The sequence below is a fragment of the Adiantum capillus-veneris genome, chromosome 5 (genome assembly GCF_014529385.1).
Source record: "Adiantum capillus-veneris isolate H3 chromosome 5, ASM1452938v2, whole genome shotgun sequence".
In the NCBI taxonomy this organism is placed as follows: Eukaryota; Viridiplantae; Streptophyta; class Polypodiopsida; order Polypodiales; family Pteridaceae; genus Adiantum; species Adiantum capillus-veneris.
In genome coordinates, this window is record NC_140935.1 from 53470657 (window position 1) to 53488262 (window position 17606).

General features: G+C 41.4%; 1 pseudogene; it reads left to right on the forward strand.

Moving 5' to 3' along the window:
* The first annotated feature begins 15964 nt into the window (after window positions 1-15964).
* Window positions 15965-16947, forward strand: LOC147457328 (uncharacterized; annotated as a pseudogene).
* Window positions 16948-17606: the final 659 nt, after the last annotated feature.

Consider the following 17606-nt stretch of genomic DNA (forward strand, 5'->3'; position numbering starts at 1 on the left):
TATTGTCCCAAGCTTTGACTTCATGTCCGAGACACATGTCGGCCAAGGCTGGCTTCTTCATTGGCGGCCATAAGCATCATAAGGGAATCACATCTAGCATAAATATCGGTTAAGGGATTGCCTCCTTGACTTTATTTTCCGCATCCACTAATTAGCAATATCACCGTGAATTCTAGTGCCCACTCTAGTGTGTTGAATGGCACCATGGCTTCCAAGATGCAAGTATCTCTATCCGTCAAAGCTAAGCATATGATAAAAATGCTCCCGCATCGGCCCACATTTGGCATACACATCGGGCACCGCACTACATTAAGCCAGATGGACGATTGATCAGGGCGACTAGGGCGGTTCGAACCCGGCCCCCGACGATACTTAAACTGGCTAGATCTTGCCAACTGAAATCCCAATCACCGATCTGAAAAGACCGACGTGCTCCACAAAGTGAGCACTTGAGCCTGATGCATTCATTCCAGTTTTTTTCCCTCGGCTGTAGTTGCCCAATCCGGTATGGATCTGCTACTGACTCAACTTAAAACTATCATAACTTCTTACCCGTAGCTCCGATTGACGAGTCGTAAAGACAGACATGTAGAGCTTTTTGAGTGCTTCAACTTGGATTAATAAAATCCCAATTATGCTCACTTCAAGAATACTCACTGTTTAGCATTACCAAGACATCTTCTGACCCTTAGAGCCACATCTGACACACTTTCAGCTTAAAAACTGGCATGTTAACAAGCCCTTATAACTGCCGATTAATCATGTAAGCTTCAAATAAACCTGATTGGATTTCCTTTGCTCATTTTCTTGTCTTAGGAGTGGAGCGGCACGACATTCACCCCCTCTGAACCTGCACAGCCTCCGGTCTGTGCTAACCTTTCTTCAAGCTGCATCTTCGATAAATACCTTAAGCTACTTGTCATCAAGCTCATGTAGTTGATAAAGCTATGTAAAACAAAAAGAAGGTGTAAATCATAACATCAATAGTCTAACTCAATTTTCATAATTACATGCTTTGGAGATACAAACACTACAGTTCAAAGATTTGTGATGGGACAGCTACCAGATAATTTGTTTAGTGAACCCCACCAAACTCAAGTGCTCCAGTTACTTATGCACACGGCTTGACCATCAGCTCTCTTTAAGGAACCCTGTCAAGCTCAAGTATGCCTTACTATGTCTGCACACGGAATGGTCGTCAAGTCCTTTACTTCAAGTTCTGGTAGTAGAACCATCTCAAAAGATGTGAAGATACTATAACAATTGTCCAAGATGTCAACTGGAAACTAGCCATGGAAGCTTACTGATCATATAACCAAAAACACGACCGTCTTAACATAAATCCAAAAACAAATCTATTGCCAAGTAACCTGCTACAAGAAAATGAATGAAATCTTTGAATCTGGCAGTTGCTCTTCAATAGCTCCCAGGATCAAATGGAATAATAAGGAATTGCCCCAATAGTGGAGCAACATAATATCCACATAAGCATACACATTTTGAATCAAATAACTTCAAGCACTTCTGCTCCAAATATGCTATTCCAAGATCTAGCAGAATGAAACCACCATGTAGACCCAAAAATACCCATCCATAGTGAACCTTCTTTTGAAGATCTGTCGAATCACTTGGATCGAATACCATTAAAATCGTGTAGCATTGATGGCCTCCACAATATACTATAGCTTCGACTGAAGCATAGTGCAGCAGCCACATCTCATAAACTTTTGGTAACTTAAGGTCGTTACCAGCAAGAATCAAAGAATTCTGACTCCCTTTAACTGGTAGCTAGGACATCACTGACATAAGAATTACGAATAATATCCAAATCCAGCCACATTTGGCACATTGTCCAAGAAAATAAAAAATCATGAGCACTTTATGCATTATCAGGGATGATTTAGCATCATCACCCCCTCTAGCTTCACAGCCATTACAAAAAATCGTAGGACTTTATGGACCTGTATCATCAGAGAGATTTTTACCTGGCTCTTGAGGTTGATAATGAATAATAGCTTTGTCCTGAAAATCTTCATCCATAACATCTTTGAGAAAATCATCCTTGGAAGTCTCTGCATTCTTCAAAGCTATAAGAGCTGGCTCCTCTTGCAGCCCATATGTAAGCATAGATATACAGTCCGTGTCATTATCTTGTTCACGATCAGCATGATGTAGACAATCTTCAATATTGTCCTCTACTTCCTCATCTGCATCCATTCTACTGAGCAAGCCATTATAACTTGAAAAAGGTTCATCAGGCACCCCCTCTGAAGAGGTACATGCATCACAAAGCTCTTCTATACTGCTATAACCTTCTCCTTCAGCTTGGGCCAAAAACCCATCAATTATGGAATCTGCTTCTGTGATAATTGAATTGGCAAACATATTGCCAGAAGCAACCATAAGCTCATTGACATTATCAGGTACATCCTGTGTTAGGTTCACAGTCTCGCCCACTTCATCAGCTATTGCATGTATAATAGACTTGTTTATGCAATCATCTGCAATACATCTGCTACCCTGCTCAGCTATAGTGCCGATAGAACCATTAGAAGCCTGTAGTGGCTCATCTTCTTGATAAACTTGTTGAGAGCACCCCATGCCAAGGTCAGTAGCTTGAGAAAATGTTGTTGTACAGTCTAGCTCTTCACTAGAACCATTATTCGAAGTAGCCCCCATGCGAAAAATCTTCGAAAAAAATTCATACATTTGTGTTTCAGTAGAAAAATCATCATGTACCTTTGCTTGGTTGCTTAAAATATGGTCCTTTGAAGTTGAATCTGCTTCTTCCAAAGCTGAATTTTCCTTGGCTTGACTTCTTGCAGAAATATGGTCCCAAAATTCATCATAATTAAGGAACTGCATATGGTCACCTTCTTCTTTATAGAAAATAAACTGGTCTCGTTCATTAATCTCCTTCATTGTTAACTCGATAATTCTTGAGCTTTCATGAACAAAACCATATGCAAAATAGTCCCACTGCGTGGAATATGTTTCGCCCAATTCTCGTACCTTATCTTTAAACTCGGAGGTTACAAATTCTTCAAAGGTTGAAATCATCCGATCTTCTGGAATCCCTCGGCTCTTCATCTCCGCTTTATAACATGCAAGGAGTCCACCTGGATCATGCCCTTGAAAAATCCCATACTGTTCATGTACAACATCAAGTGTCATCTCCACTGCATCATCAAGCTCCTTTCTCTTCTTCATAGCTTTTACTTCTTGCAAGCATCCCTGAACTAAGCCCAACATTTTGGGTACATCTGTTGTTGCTAGATTTTTATCAAATCTATTCAGGTTGGAATCTTCAATAAACTGCTTCAATTCTGCTGGAATTTCCATCCTGACCTCCCACCCCGACTCGATTCGCGTCGGGTTCACCAAGAATGTTGGGGGATAAATGTGCGAAAGGTGAGCCGGGAAGGCACCGGGCCCCTGGCTGTGAGAGGTGTGGGAAAAAGAGATGCAGCAGGCACAATTAACAAGACAAAGCTCGAAAAAAATGGTACTCTTAATTCCAGTTAATCCACAGTAGTCATCATTAATCAATCGTTAATGGAGGCTTAATGCTCCTTACAAGATGAATCCTGGCTTAAACCAGGTGCTAATAAAAAAAAAAATTATCAAAGACCTGATGTGTCCCGCCTTCTGCTACTTTCTGTTATGGCTTAGGAACTTACTCTTCCACTGGCCATCTAATTTGTCTTCCAGAATTGAATGGGTTTAGGCTAGGCTAATGGCTTAAGATTAGGCTCAGAGATTAGGCTTGGCTAATGAATTGAGATTAGGCATCAACTCAGTTCCATGCTCTTGCACGCTTCGATTCCTTACTTGCTTTAATCTGAGACAAGATTTTGCTCAAGCTTCGACCTTCATCTTCCTTGCTTGCATACCTTGCCATGAACTCGCTCTAGAGATGAGAAATCAAGCTTGATATATAGAGCTTAAGAATGGCTTAAGGATTTTTAATGAGGCTTAGGAGATTTGGGTTTTGGGTTATTGAAATCTTAAGAGCTTAGATCTTATGCGGAGGATTAGATTAAGTACATCAAGCTTATAGGGCTTAATTCGGCTTAAGAACTTAGGATTAGAGGATTATGACCCGCTTATGAGGAGCTTCCGAGCTTAAGGAGCTTCAAGGTATGTAGCGGAGGTTAGGAGGATTAGCATCGGCTTGAAGGTATCATGAGGACGATTAGCAATAATGGGCTCGAGAGGAGGAGAAGCAATTGAGCTTATGCTTATGATGAGGAGAAGGCTCGAGAACTTCCGGAGCTTGGCCTCGAAAAGCTTCTTCAAGAATGATGGAGATCTTCCGAACTTAAGGAGCTTCAAGATATGTAGCGGAGGTTAGGAGGATTAGCATCGGCTTGAAGGTATGAGGAGGATTAGCAATAATGGGCTCATGAGGACGAGAAGGAATCAAGCTTATGCTTATGATGAGGAGAAGGCCCGAGAACTTCCAGAGCTTGGCCTCGAAAAGCTTCTTCAAGAATGATGGAGAGCTTTCGAACTTACCTGGAGGCTCCCCCAAGATGATGAGATGATGCATCCCCCCCAAGAGCCGTTCCCATTTTGCATGGGCCTTTTCTAAAATTAGCAAGGCACCCATTAGCGATGTCACTAATGGGTTCGGCCTCTTGCTGACGTGGCAGGCTGAGTTTGGAGCATCATGGAATCTGTTGCTTTCGACACCAAAAAGGTGCGCCTCAGCGAGCTGAAGAACCTTCGACTCCTGGCCATTTTCGTCTGATCACCCCAGCGGCAAAAGCGAGTTGAACTTTGGCCCTTGCGCTGCCGTTTTTTCTCTCGCCATCACCCAGCCTCCTTTTTCCCTTATTGGCTTCCCACTCCTTGATAGTTAGGGCGGCCATTGGTTTTAATGGGCGGCCGGTTTAGTTCATAAGGACACCACATTAGGTTTTATCCATTGGGCGGGCACAGCATTGGTAAGGCCTTGGACAAGTGGCTTAGTTGGTGGGTGGCCTTGCTTAAATCATAAAGGCATCACATTAGGCATCCATATTGTCCCAAGCTTTGACTTCATGTCCGATACACGTGTCGGCCAAGGCTAGCTTCTTCATTGGCAGCCATAAGCATCGTAAGGGAATCACATCTAGCATAAATATCGGTTAAGGGATTGCCTCCTTGACTTTATTTTCCGCATCCACTGATTAGCAATATCACCGTGAATTCTACTGTCCACTCTAGTGTGTTGAATGGCACCATGGCTTCCAAGATGCTAATGAGAAGAAATTTGGACTTTTTTATTTTTTGATGTGTAAGAGCACTCTACGTCTACCATATTTTAGATTGTTTGATAAGTTAAATAAGATCTGCAGTCATTTAAAGTGTGGATTTGTTTTTGTTTGGTAAGATTGTACATGAGAAGACATGATAAATTACAAGAGATCTTCACGGAATAAACCTCGATGCCACACCTCTACTTTGATTTCTATCGTTGTGGGAAGTCCAAGGGAAGCCTACTTTCAAATTTTTAGCAATAACTTTATTTTGAAATAAATTTTGGTTATTTTAAAGTCTGTACACAGTCTAGGAGTTTATTCTGATCATTTTCCTTCAATTTCAAATTTTGACCGAGGGCACTTCTTGGAAGCACTTTTGAAGGTGTTAGGGCGGAATTTTGGGAAAGTTTTGTATGTAGAAAATACAATCCTTAACACAATAAAAAACATTGGTTCTTTGAGTATTTCCACATTCCATGGTTTTAATGCTCGTTGGAGCACGTAGATTAAGGAAAAAGTAAGAAATGTCTGTTTTACATCATTTTTTATGAAATTACCAACTTGCACGTTGATTTTTGAAGAATCCAAGCAAGATATGTTTTCTTTTTGCATCACAATCTAAAGTTTCAACACTAAAAAAAAAAAGTGGCCGCAAGGGTGCGCGAAATGCTCATCCGGGAGTTTTGGATGGGTATTCCGTCCGCCCTTTTGGCCACTCTTGCTGAGGACCCTCTTTACATGGCAAAAATTTACAAAATTATTGTGTATGAGCATGAGATAAGGATGTAAGTTAGATGTACAGAGAGCAAGAGCTCCCCCCCCCCGAGGCCTTTGAAGGTGTTAGGGCGAGATTTTTGGAAAGTTATGCATGTAGGAAATTCAATCCTTAACAAAATAAAGAACACTGGTTCTTTGAGTATTTTCAGATTTCACAGTTTTAATTCTCATTGGAGCCCGTAGATTAAGGAAAAAGTAAGAAATGTCTGTTTTACATCATTTTTTTAAGAAATTGCCAACTTGCACGTTGATTTTTGGAGAATCCGAGCAAGATATGAGTTCAACAGTAAAATATAAAAAATATTTTTAAAAAGTGGCCACAAGGGTGCGCGAAATGCCTATCCGTGACTTTTGGATGGTCATTTTGTGCACCCTTGTGGGCACTCTTGCTTAGGGCCTGGGGGACTTTACATGGAAAAAATTTACAAAATTATTGTGTATGAGCATGAGATAAGAATGTAAGTTAGATGTACAGAGAGTAAGAGCTCCCTCTCGGGGGCCTTATAATGATATATAGGGGCTTTTTTTAATGCATGTCCATGAGATAGAGGTGTAGCGTTTGATGTAATCAGAGCAACCCCCCCACCTCTTTTTCTCTGTGTTCAAACGTCTGGAATATTCACTATGTAAAATTTTTCTATATCATGTGCATTCACCAGAATGGATTAAAAGTACTCCTTATAGGCCTTATCTATACATGTTTCTGTAACTTTACAAGAATATAAAATCCCTTCTATTGAGCACGTGTGCTATGTTACATATACGTTAGTGAATTTCCCAGGTCAAAGGCCTCACAAATCATGTGCACTAAACATTCAGCACTAGAAATCGACCAAACAACGAGCCAATTTTTACTTCCTTATGTCCACCTCGTGTTCTTGGAAATTTTTTGGTTAAGCCATTTCTTTGGTATTTGAAACCACATGTGACCCCTATTGTTATAGTATCCAACCAAAGGTTTCTTGATTAGCGGTTTACATAGGCTCGAGTGGTACATATCTTCTATGTTAACAATGCATGTATCTATAATTTATGTTTACACTTTCTCTATCCAAATGAGCTACATAGTAAAAATCAAATCCGCAATCTAACAGTTAAGTTCACAAGAAGGTAATAGCTATTGGTATTATCTTTAGAAATACCAAAGAAATAGCTACCAATAGCTCATGAATAGGGATATTTAAGAAGATTCGATACCAAAAACTTGTCAACACTACTCAAAAAGGTGAAAACTGATCAAAGGCTTTACAATATATGTATGATGAAATAGGAGTCAATAATAAGTCACCCCTATACATCGACACCTTCATCTCAAGTTGTCATTTCTCTAAGTCAAGCTTGGCATAGGTATAGTATGGAAACAATAACATGTGGAAAGTAAGAAATTAGCTTTCTCAACTTGTGAAACGTTGGTAATGATATATAATCAGCATCCCCAAATGAGGACATCTTGACAAAGGTTATGATCCACTTTAATAAGAATAACCATTAATGATTAAACTGAAATCAAAATATTGCTTCAATTTCTTCACGGTGGAGATTAAAACTTGAGACTTGAAACATCTTATAGGCAAATCAAAATATCCATAAAGGTCAACAATATTTCTCAAGTCTGTATGAAACTCCAATAATCTAAATTAAATGCTCTCACTCAATGCGATACCATTTAACAAAAAAACATATTTATATTGCATTTATAGAGGAATCAAGCCTCATGAAAATAATTGCAAATGGAGACATTGTTGGTATTGTTAGGCTTCTCTTACAAGTATTTGTCTTCCTCATCTAGAAATTCATATACACTTGAGTATTTGTGTGTGTATGATAGTAGGGAAGATAGTAATACTATATAGATGGCTTCTCTAAGAGCTCTTAGAGAGTACCTATTGATTCAAGATTCTACAAAAAATTTATTATTTTTATCAAAATTCTTTAACATCTTAGTGAAAGCAATCGTGGGAATGATGCTTTGAAACCTTTGAATTGAAGTTGAAGCTCCAAAAATTAAATTAGAAATTTATCTCTGTTTCTCGATTTTCTGCACGCCGAGTGTGTGTGTGGCTAGGCGCGTGACAGGCGTTTTGACTTCGGTTGCGGGTGCTCAGAGGGTGTCTGAGGGGGGACCTGTCTGGCTGGGCTGGCTAGCTGCCGGCCTTGGTTGGCTCTAATGGCCGCCGACGTTGGCCTGGCAGGCTGCCGGCGCTAGCTGGCCTGGCAAGCCACCCGCGCTGACTGGCCTGGCCTTACTGGCCGGCCGTGGCTAGCTTGGCTGGGCTGGCCTAGTAGGCTTGCCATGGCTACTGAGTGTTTTATCACTTGCCGCCCTCCTGCTTTGCTTCAGAGTTGTCCAATCCATGTGATTGCAGGCCTTCAATTTTTCCTCCTAATTTGCTTGAACTTCAGGCATCAATGGCTACCCCTAAAGCTATCAGTTGCTCTCCTTGCATCCTTGATGAGCGCTTCAGTCTTTTACCACCTGCCTTCTTTGCTTTTAGATACCAATGTGTGTGTGTGTGTGTGTGTGTGTGTGTGCGCGCGCACCACACACACAAGTCCCTCGACTTCGAATTGCTCCTCAGTCTTTCTACTGTCTTAATTGGATTCTCTCTTGAGACAACACATCTGCACAATTGATTGCAGCTACTTATCTCCCTAATTCATAGATTACAGTACATAGCTTCCAATTGAAGGTGTGTGTGTGTGCAAGGCCGGCTGCACACGTCGAGCCTCCGTGGAATCCGAAATTGCACCGCAAAGCTCCGATGCAAGAAACCACTCAAACCCTCAAGCTCCAAGCTTTCATGGTTGATTTGCTCTGCTAATGTGCTCTGATACTAGTTGTAGAGAGCGGCGATGACGGTGGCTTGCGGGTGCACGTGTGTGTAAGTGCAAGCACTATGGCTATGGAGTGTGAGAGGGGAGAGGGCAAGACGGAGAAGACACACTGAAATAGTTAGTGGAGCAAAATGTGTGAGAGAGTCAACTCTCACTTTCTCTCCCTATATATGAGGCACGAGATAATTTACAGTGTTAGGGGTGGTTCCCATGGCCACCTGGCCTACACCCCAACACCTTGGAGATTTCTTGGCGGTTGGGATATCGGAGACTGCTGCTATACTCGTGAAGTATTGTTCTTCAGTCAACATTACAACAGACATCTTCATCATTTGCCTCACATCTTCGGCCTCGTGCCATTTGTTTTGCATCAGGTGCTGAGTGGAGGTGTTAGAATTGATACACCATCCGGCTGCTTCGCATAGGTCTAGGGCATACATGTACAATGAGTATGTCTCTGGGTTGGCCAACCATTGCACATATAGGTTGCGTATTTGTACAGCCACCCATGTCTGGCCGCCCGCCTCACATCAAGTCTAGGCACCCATTACAGGTACGCACTCACATTATGTGGTCGTGGGTCTTCTATAGGTGGTAGTGGATTTTTTGCCCGACCTTTGCCCTGGAGTCATATATATAGACTGCTAGGGGGCTAGAGTTTGTATATATTGTGATGCCTCTTCCACACTACCAATGTTTTTTGTTTTTCTCTCTGTCTCTCTCTCTCCTCTCTCACACTTCCGCACTACTCGCACACTTTTGACACAAGGGTGTTGTGGCTGAATGCAGACGCAACACTGGGCTGAAACAGACGCGGAGTAAACAAATTCTTAAGACTGTGTGGTATTGCGATGACGAAGGTACTGGAAGTCTGAGAACTGATGCTATTGAGGGCTGAATACTGAGGTTCTTGAGCGCTGATGAATACTGAGATTTTTGAGGACTAAAACACTGATCTGGGTGCTGCGGAAGGAGCGCAATGCAGTTGTATCTGACGCGCCAGGCCTAAACACTGATCTCTCCTGCTGAAAAACGCTCATGAAGAGATATTTAGGGTGTTGGAAAAACGCTGGCCAAGCTCTCCACAGCCTGCTTGTTCTAACTTTTTTTTTTTTAATAGCAAAACTCACAAGTGTGAGTGAGCTATATTTGACAACCTACTTGTTCTAACTTATGCAATGTGACTTATATGTGATAATTCTAGTTAAGACCACATTATTTTTATGCTTCGTTGAAGTCACTTTCAATAAATGACCTAGATGAAGAATGTGCACTGTTTTGATCAATGTGGAGGCCCAAACTAACTCGATGCTTGACATGCTCCACATATTATACTATTTGTTGACAATCTCAGACACCCACAACCGCGTAATAACGCTTGATTCTTCTCGGTGCAATGTGAGGGTATGCATAACTAACTAAACTGTCCCAATATGCACATCCTACGAACAGGCTCACAAAAGTGTGAGAATAGTTCCTAGGCTATGCTAAGCCCTAAAAGACATAAGTAGCTTGTCCACATGCACATAGGGCTAGGTGTGCACGTGGCATCCCCCTTTTTAAAGTGAGATACTAGTATCGAGCTCTGTGGCTTTCTTGTAGTCTGCCAACAACAACTGATAATCTTTGAAGAAGTCTTTATCCACCCATGGTGCTCACGGGTGCTATGATTCTTGAACTTCACAAAATATTGCAAGAGCTTTTGTTTATAATCTTGCCAGGTGCGAGTTCACAAGATCCGCTCCGGCCCTGTGACTTGAACTCTACCATCAATGTCGCGCCCATGGCTCGCCAAGATGGGAGGGTCCTCCTTTAAAGAATCATGTTGATGTTGTCAGTCTTCCAAGGAGTTCCAATGAGACGCTGACACACCTGTTGTCCTGCGATCTACATCGCTAGAGTGAGAAATTGTAAATACCATCGAACAGGAAGGAGGGTAAGAGATGGAACGATCAAACCCCCTCGTGTCATACTGACCTAATTGTCGAAAAATTAACCATTGAGATCAAAGGCTTGCTTGGACTTTTGGTACTTCTAGTTCTGCTTGAATTTTGGAGCTGTGGGACTTACCAATGGAGCTTCCTCAATGATTCCAAGATTGGGTGGTTGAGGTTGCTCATGAGAAAGAGACACTGAGGGGTCCACCAACTGGATCATCGTGTCCCAAATTCTGACAATCCTGCATTCAAGAGACAATTTGGACACACCTGTGCTTCATTTGGGCACCGTGTCCCAAATTTTGACAATCATGCATACAAGATCGCCCAACACATTGGGAATAACCACTGGTTGAGGAATATTCTTACAGATGCATAGATCATGAGTGGACCAATCAACATGGGGCTGATACGTACTTATGAAGTCATCTAGTGCCCAAAATCTTATCACATCCTATGAGTCTAGCTACAACAAAGTAACGCTTAAACTCATGCGACTGAAGGATTAATGGAACATCACAACACACGAGTCAGTGATACATTCATTCCTGTAGAAAATTCGGCTATCAAAATATCTAGCATCAGCTTAGCCATAAGCTGAGCAGATTGCATCACATGCTCACAAATGACACCATACTTACTGTGTCAAACAACACATCCACTTGGAGACCATTAACATGTCCCATGCACTAGAAGAATTCATTAGAGAGTTTCTGCTTAGATTCTTGTACTTGCATAGGTTGAGGTTCTTGCTTAGGGTCTTGTTCTTGCTGAGATTCTTGTTCTTGCTTAGGTACGTGTACTAATTGAGATTCTACTATGGTCTAAGGTTCTACTATGTTCTTAGGTACATGTACTAATTGAGATTCTACTACGGTATGAGGTTCTACTACGGACTTGGTTCTTGATACTAGCTGGGTGCCTTGTCCTTGCACGAACGTGGGCGTTAGGATGGCATTGACTTGAGAGGGAGCACTAGGCTCACTGCTTAAGATCGCACATGATTTAGGACAATTCTTTTTCACATGTCCTATAATTCGACAATTAAAATAGCTTCCATCTATAGCATAAGAGGTTATGTCATGTGCACATCTAGCCCTAGATGCATGTGGATAAGCTACTCATGTCTTCTAGGGCTTAGGACAACCTAGCAACTATTCCAACACTTTTGTGAGCCTCTTCATAGGACATGCATGTCCGAACACTTTAGTTAGTCATGCATGCCCTCTGATTGCGTGGGAAAAAATCTGGCATTATTACACGGTTGTGGATGCTTAAGAATGTCAAAAAATAGTATAAGGTGGAGGGCACGAGACTCTGGATGTGTGTCTTGCACAAACTCAAGGTTCCTTTTAGTTTTTTACTAGAAGAATAAAGAAAGAGGAAGAGAGAGTAGATACGTACAAGAAGGTACTTTGAGTGAGACCAACACCACATGGTGTTCCAAAGCCCCTCAAAGGGCCGCCCACTTTGTTGCCAGAACGGTATTTTCTGTTCAAATCGCAAGGAATTGAGTGCTAGATAATGTGGTACTGTTGTACTACAAAGAAGAAGGTACAGCGAGGTTGAAAAATGATGGTACTACGGGCTGAAAGCTGAGGTACTTGAGGCTGAAATTGAGGTACTATACGGTTGAATATTGAGAATCTATATGGCTGACTACTGAGGTTCTCCATGGATGAAAACTGATGTTGAGGGTATCGTGGTACCCCGGCTGAGCCTCTGTAAAAACGCAAGTCTGGCTAAGTCTAGTGATGGGTTGATGATCTGCAGTGCAAGCTGATCTGTTGCATGTGCTAAAGGCTCTGCTCCCAAATGCTAGTGTCAGATGCAAAGCTTGCTTACCACTGTTCTTTTCATTTTGCTGAGTCTGTTGGTTCTGCATGGTACTGGAAGAGACCTTCGTGAATCCTTTCGGCATACCTTTGTTATGCTTCATCATCTTGTAACTACTTAATCTATAGCAAAACTGCTATTTTTCAATAGAGGGATGTAGCTACTTAGTCTATAGCAGAACTACTATTTTTCAATAATGAAAATGATTTTTAAAAATCAAATGCACATATGAATTATTGGATCCATAGTTTTTAACGGGTACGAAACACGATATTAATGACGATTATGAATTTTTTCATTGTTCAAGCAGTGTAGAATAGCCGGACATAGAATAGAGCGCGTTAGAATGACCAAGCACATAAATAAAAATGGGTTTCTAAGACCACCGAGTGCATGCTCGTTCAAAAATAGATTAATATGTTGAATTTCAGGGACGCCCAAGCAATAATTAAGTATTTTAAATGCTCATGTTCCCGTTCATTTGCAAGCGATTCTCAGGTAACGTTTTTGTCGAAATGTGTGAAGTTAAATGTGTAAAAGTGTTTGTTCCATGTCTATTTTATGCAGGGGAGTTAAGTGCTTTTAAAGCTGCCAAAATGAGCAAGCAGAAGAGAATAGAATTAAAGCAACCTGCTGGGTTGCAGGTAAGTAAATTTCAGCAAGCTAATATTGTTTCAAGAATACAAATGCACGAGCTTAATGAAATTCCCGCTATGTTTGTGAGACTCTCAGAGCGGTAGGGGCTGCAACAAAAAAGACAAAGGTAACCTCACACTTCCTCTCAGAAAGAGTGAGAGCAATCTCTCTCTCAGTTAATGATCAGAACAGAGGCGAGAGTGAAATAAATTCTCACTTATTTTCCGGTTTATGTGCTTGTAACAGAACGAATTTCCCCACCAATAAAGATTTTCTTTAGAGGGGACCAGCCCATCTTCTCGGTCATAGAAACCCACAATTGAAGAAAGAGACTCCTCCACCTCCATCGAACTCAGTACATGATGTCCAAGGCAACACTTGTGAAGACAAAGGAAAGCGGAAACTTCTAAAGGGTCGGGAAAGTCTGAATGGATAGCGTGTGCTCATTTTATATGATCTAGGCTCCACCGACAATTTCATCTCTTTACGTATTGCAAAAAGGCTTGATCTCACTCTTGATTACCTCGGTACACCAATCAATGCAGGATCAACCTTTGAAGGCTTAACGACACACTCTACTCCCACTTAGGGAGAAGTCGACTTAGAATTGAAAAGTATATGGATAAGGAGTCATTCATTTTAGCTCCTATACAAGGATGTGATGTTATACTTGGTATGCCATGGCATTACCACATGCATCCATACTCAAATTATGTAAATAAGAAATTGGCCTTTCAATTTAAAGGTCGACAATATGATGTAAATGTAAATGTAGGCCCGAGGATCATTTTATAGATCTTACCCCTCCAAGGTTTCCCCACTCCGTTGCCTGAATAGTATTTGCTTTCAGATTGCATGTACTTGATACAAGGGTATTGTGGTTGATGTTCCTGGGGGCTTAGTGATGAGGTTCTTCAGGGCTGAACTCGTACTAAAACGCTGGTTAAAAATGCTGATCTGGGTGCTGCAGAAGGAGGACGATGGGCTGTATTTGACGAGCTAGGCCTAATTGCTGAAAAACGCTGACCTATTGTCCATGCGTGGCCTCCGGCTGAGAAACGCTAATGGAGAGATAGGACATTAGAAAAATGCAAGCCAAGCTCTCTCTACAACCTGCTTGTTCTAACTTGTCCAATAAGTGACCCCCAAGCGTCACTTATATGTTATAATTCTGGTCTAGAAGTTAAGACCTTATTATTTTTACGCTTCATTAAAGTCACTTTTAATAAATGACCTAGGTGAAGAATGTACACTATTTTGGTTAATCTGGAAACCCAAACTGGCCCGATGCTAAGACCAAGGGGTCTGGTGCTTGCCATATTTTACTATTTTTTTACAATCTTAGATGTCCACAACCATGATTCTGTCTCTTGCGATGCGAGGGTATGCATAACTAACTAAATTGTCTGGACATGCATGTCCTGCGAATAGGCTCACAAAAGTGCCAGATTAGTTCCTAGGATGTCCTAAGCCTTGGAAGACATAAGTAGCTTGCCGATATGCACATAGGGCTAGATGTGCACGTGACACCTTTTTGAGCATCTAAGAGGACTTGCATGCCCAGACGGTGTTGCGCACATTTTGAGAACCTCGTTTTTTGTAAATTTGTACATACAAACATGATGCCCGATGTAAAAAGTGTGTGTGGGATTTCTTTTTGTGGGGTTTTTAGCTTGCTTTAGCAAGCACATGTACATGCACTGCAAGTCGCTAGTCTAGTGATAGCTGTCGGGCTACTGTAAGTGCCCGTGAGTGGGTTTTCTGAAGGGAGACTTGTATATAACTTATACTCATGTAAAAACATAAAAAAAGTTCAGTAAAATATCAGAAATTTTCAGGTTTTGGGTCGTTGTGGCTTCTTGATGCTTTTGGATGCAATTTTGTGCCCTCGACTAGCCTTCCTACGGGTAGTCGGGGGCCATGGCAGCTTGCTGTTCGAGCCAATTTTTCACATAGAGGTACATAGAATTGAAATTTGTGGTCTTCAGAGATTTTGTTGTAGAAAATGCAAAGAATTTTTGAGTCTTGAAATCATCCCTTTTGGATTTGTGGTTTGGGAGATACAGTCTATTTCCCACAGCACACAGGATATGGCAACTTGCAGGCAGTTTGGTGTATGGTAGGTTGTGGAAGCTCTCTTGTTTGGAGATGTGTAAACACTTCAAAATTGTGTTTTTGAAGAGTTTTTTTGGTAAAGGTGAAAGCTCTTTCTCTCAAGTGCATTGGTCGGCGTGTGCTGTAAATCCATGCCAGGGTAAGTGTTTCCTAATTTTCATGATGGTATTTTGGGTGGACGTGTGCTGGTAAATTCCCAAGATATCACTTGTCTTTGAGTTGTGGTTTTGTTGAGGTTCTTTTGATACCGTTTGTGGTGCTGATCTTGTGTCTTCAACGCTCTTGGGAGACATTGCTATAAAGGTGCCCCTTGCTCCTGTTTTCCCAACAGTGTTTTGGTGCCCGCCACCGAGGAGTTGCTTCCAGTGTCCTTCAGTTTACAAGTTTGATTGGATTGTTGGCTTGAGTTACCTTCAATTTGAATGGTTTATACATAAAATTGCAGCCATTGTGAAGCTCAGTGATGCCTTGTTGAGGATGAATGATGCTATGAAACAATTGAATCTAAGCAGGCTAGAAGAGTTGGACATGCATTACATGAGGTTTTTCTCTCTCAAGCAAGAGCTAGAGGTTCTTGAGGATATGGTTCTGGATGCAAAGGAAGAGAAGTTCTTCTTCATTGGTACCCTTCCAAGATGTTTGGGCATTGAAGTTGCTTGCATTGACTTTTTGGGTGTGGAAGGCATTGTTGATTTCTTGAAGCAAGGAAGATGGTTGGAAGATGTCAATCAGTCGTCTACTTCTGCATGCATTTCACACAAGAGCTCTTCTGTCACTAGTGATGATTTTAGCAATGATAATGAGGTTGAGTCAGATGTAGAAGATGAGGTTCTCTCTCTTGATGATGTAGATATTGATGAGGAGCTGTGTGCAAGCAATATTGTAAAGAAAAGACCTTGGAGTGCATGTATGACAAAGAGGGCAATGATATGGCTGACTTAGTTCCATGTATGGATACTCATAAAGTTAAGGCCTTATCTAGCTCTATGTGTTTGCATTATGTGCCTATGGATGTTCTTACTTGTGATACAAATGACACGCATGTTGACATCATTGGTAATGTTTTTGCTACTCCATCTTATGAGTTGACATGGTATCTTGATTACTTGTGGGCATGTGGACCCATTTGGGATGTTGAGATTGGTGTTGGTGACATTGGTTGGGATTCATGTTTGCTCACTAGTTATGCTCAAGAGATGGCATGTAGTGAAAGTGATACGTATGAGACCTATGAGTATGATGATGGTAGTCTTGATTGGGGATTTGATGATCCACAAGTTGATATGGATGAGGAGATGCAAGTCAGGGTGTGTCATGCATTGTCAAGGGTGAAGAAGCTTATGAAAACCTCACACGCATGTGTGGATGCTGAAGAGGATTGTAGCTTGGAAAGTTGGGATAGCCATGATGACATGGACACACTGGATTTTTTATCTTGTCTTGATGTGAATGATACATCTCATGATGGTGAGAATGTTGATCCTTGGTATTTTGGTTTGTATGACAGGTACGTTGATGGTTGGAGCTCACTAGTGATTGATGATTGTTCTATTATGTGTGCATGATGGATGTAAGGGATAATACTTTCCCATTGGATCGTGATAAGGGTATATGGTGCTGATTCCTTTGTACATGATGTATCTTTGTACATAAGCTTTTGCATAGTCTACTGTTGAGCATGAATGCTCTAGAAGACTGGGGGTTTGGCAAACTATGTTGCGCGCATTTTGAGAACCCCGTTTTTTGTAAATTTGTGCATACAAACATGACGCCCGATGTAAAAAGTGTGTGTGGGATTTATTTTTTTGGGGTTTTTAGCTTGCTTTAGCAAGCACATGTACATGCACTGCAAGTCGCTAGTCTAGTGACAGCTATCGGGCTACTGTAAGTGCCCGTGAGTGGGTTTGTTGAAGGGAGACTTGTATATAACTTATACTCATGTACAAACTTAAAAAAAGTTTAGTAGAATATCAAAAATTTGCAGGTTTTGGGTCGTTGTGGCTTCTTGATGCTTTTCGATGCAGTTTTTTGCCCTCGACTAGCCTTCCTACACGTAGTCGGGCCATGGCAGCTTGCTGTTCGCGCCAATTTTGCACATAGAGGTACATAGAATTGAAATTTGTGGTCTTCAGAGATTTTATTGTAGAAAATGCAAAGAATTTTTTAGGCTTGAAAGCATCCCTTTTGGAGTTGTGGTTTGGGAGATACAGTCTATTTTCCACAG